This window comes from Spea bombifrons, chromosome 6 (genome assembly GCF_027358695.1).
Source record: "Spea bombifrons isolate aSpeBom1 chromosome 6, aSpeBom1.2.pri, whole genome shotgun sequence".
Lineage (NCBI taxonomy): Eukaryota > Metazoa > Chordata > Amphibia > Anura > Pelobatidae > Spea > Spea bombifrons.
This window is the reverse complement of record NC_071092.1, coordinates 42,201,821-42,205,319: the sequence shown is the minus strand read 5'-3', so window position 1 is coordinate 42,205,319 and position 3,499 is coordinate 42,201,821.

Genomic DNA, 3,499 nt, shown 5'->3' with positions numbered 1-3,499 from the left:
CTCTGTTCTTTTTTTATATCCCTGGGCGGCATCTGATTGTTTGATCTGGAAATATTGATTATCAGAGCTGTCATATGTCATTGTTTCAGTCTCATTTGTATTCACGTATATATACAGAGTCCTAATGTCTATTTTAACAGTTCCCACCGGCAAACACGAACATCTACCGGGTAGAAGATTTTCAACACAAAAGGCCTGGAATACCCCGAATGGGCACTTGCAAAATAGACATTTAAAGATCCCTTTTAATCGAGAAAAGAACCTTTTGAAAGATTCCTTTTAACCCGACACATACTTCTCAAGAAAAGAAGAACGAAAATAGGACCAGGAAAAGGGTGATACACTGCAGCTCTGGAGATGCAGCTTCTCCTGCTTTACTTTTACTTTTTCACACAAGTAAAAAATGCAGTTTAAAGTAGTTTAATATGCATTACCAATGGTGGGGCAGCATGGGACACTAGATTGTCCGTTTAAAAAAAAGTTTGTCAATTTATGGCTTTATTCCATTAAACGCAAAGGGTTAAAGATTTCACAAAGAAATTTTGTTAAAATGATGTTTGGAATGAGGACTCTTTGAGGTGTGATAGTGGAGGACCCAATAATTATGAACTTATTGTGCTCCCAGGGGCACAAGAAATCCATTGCTAGCTCATTTGGCAGCCAATAGGTTAAAAGTAAGCAATATTAAGTAAGCAATATTCAGAAATAATCTTATAGGGCAGCAGAAACAGGGACTTTAAGACGAGTTTAGCTTTAATTAAATGATCAGTTCGACATAATATTAATGTGACGTGAAATCCTGGGGATTCTGCACGCTGTATGACATCTTAAACAGATTGAATGCAGAAGAGCAAATCGATAGGAGAATCTGGAAACAAGGGTCAGCCTTTGGGAATCATCCGGCTGCTTCAGTTAATAAAGTTTGATGCACCCAGAGGAAATCAGCAAACCGCGTGTGCGTGAAATACAGGGAGAGCCGAGAACCGATCGATCCTTGCCTCGTCTTTTTTTATGTGAATAGCGGGTCTGAGAGCTGCCATCATTCCTCTTTACGTGTTTCTGTTCTTATGATGGCTTCTGGTATTCTATCTTAAGAAGAAAAAGTAAATTAACCATTTAATTCTTCATAAAATTGGACCTGATTTACATTTAATTCACAAGTTAATTGCTGCTACGGGACATAACCAGTAGTGCTTAATTAAGAGTCCTTATGGCACTGAAGTGGCCAGCTAGCTACTATTGGTTTGATCCACCTCTCTGGCAAGGTTAACCAAATAATCCCATATGGTAGTCAGAAAACTCCCGTTGACCTTGCATAGATAAGACTTAAAGGCCGTGCCACCATCTGTAACAGCGGGTTTTGGAATTTATATAACAATCACTCGCTGATTTCTAATTCAGCTCCTCTTTATTGCTGCTCTTTTGGTCTCTACCGACGTGATAATCACAATGAAACATTGAATGTGTTTTCAGAGAGATGTATCTTCTACAATGTGAAAGAAAGCAGGAAACCTAATACAGCTTTCAGATTCTTTGGGGATTTTTTACGATCTCAGAGTAAATATTTAGAATGATATTTTTTGTAAAGACATTCAACATTTTAGCTGACGGATTGATTGTTCTAGGTAGACTATTCTATTGGTAGCAAAAGCACCAATTATGAGTCTTGTATATGATCACAACAGTGTAGAACAGCTCCAGACTAGGTGACCCTCAGAATTTAACCCACCACCCTGAGACCCAGGGACAAAGCCTGGGAGTTCCCAGGTGTGATAATAGGCAATAATATTAATAATATAAATCGAAATATTAAGTTGTGATCGCCATCAGGCGAAACTTTTCAATGTTTATGATGGACTAATTTTCTGGGCAAAAGATAGGGAATCAATGGCACGTGTCATGTTGCACACCTTGAGTGTCAAGGAATTGGAGAGCAATTTTCACTGTCCAGCACACCGCTACCTGTGTCCCTTTAAGGGTTAAAAAAAACCATAAAAACCAATAGCAAAGTTCTGCTGAAACTTTATTGCTAGAACACAGTCCTCAGTCTATTTATAAGAATGGATTTGCCTCATTACAGAGCCTGCATCGACAAAATGGACAGCAAACCTCTCCTAGACACAGGTGTGTGACATTCACAGACGAGGGCTGCTGCGCATTATGTGACAGGGTCATAAAGTGTCATTCTCTCCAAGATTCCAAGCTCGGCTCATTATTTTCGGACATCATTGTGCGGAGTGACAGGACATCAGAACCATGTCACGCGCTCATCTCCATCCTTCACTGCGCTCTTCTTTGTACCGAGCACACTTCATTAGTGCCCCCTTACCGCGTGGCTTATTAAGTGCCCTATCCCTTTGCTTCTGTGTCATCTGGAACAAATACACCTCCGTGTTCCGTGTGTCTGATATGAGAATTCTACACGGGGAACATTAACAGCGACGCAGACCTGGCTGCTTACTTGACGGGCGTAAACAGATGCAACGCGACATACAGAAGTGATAACGCTATTGCAGCCTATTAGCATACATTCACGAAAGGCGAAGCGCCCATCCCTAACGTCACCGTGTGCAATTGCATCGATTTTCCTGCTGAATGCTGCAGAGCCGACAGTAATTGGCACTCTGAGGTTTACTCACTAAGCCAGCTAATCCACTTGCCGATACAGAAATGAGGTCTGGTAGTGTTACTATGTCTGGCTAATTTCTTAAATGAAGTTAAAACTTGGAACTACAAATGCATTTGGAAGAAACCTTCCAATGTTATCCACTGTGTCACTTTTATTGGTAATTATTAATACACTAATTTCACCCGCTAATGTAATAAACATTTCTGTTACTAATCGTCCAGGCAATTTAAAAAATAAATTAATGTAATTAATGTAAATACCATAATTTCAATCACAATATTATAATGAAGAAAAGTGTTGGTCCTGATACAACTGTGTTCATGTATATTCTTTCTAAAGTGAACAGTCCCTCAGAGGAGAAGTTAGGAAATAATTCCTTATAAGGTCTACAATAGGCTCCAGGCGTGGATTTTACCGTGTAAATGAGTGTTAGTGTAAGTATGTGTGTGTAAGCATGAGTGTGTATGTTTTAGCGTGACTGTGTAAGTGTGAGAGTGTGTGTTTTAAATATCTGAGCCAGTGCAATGGGAGTTACAGGGAGGGGGGGGCAAAGGCCAAAGAAGGAGGACACTTGGCTTTACCTGTCCCCTAGGGCCAGAAGGTACCAGTCCTCACCTGTCTGAAACCCACAGTAAATTAGGTGAATATTAAAGCACAAAATAACGCCTCATCCTTTAAAGAGCAAAGAGCAATTTTCACTGCCATTCTCCTTGATTTATGGGTTCTATGCAATTCCAGATTTATAGCTGTGATTTCACAAATAGTAGGTGCTGCAAAGGGAAGGAAGGAAGATTATCAAATGATTCTCTTGGATTTCAAAATGACCCCAGGCTTGAGAGCTGCACAATTTTCTTTTTAAAATTTATATAT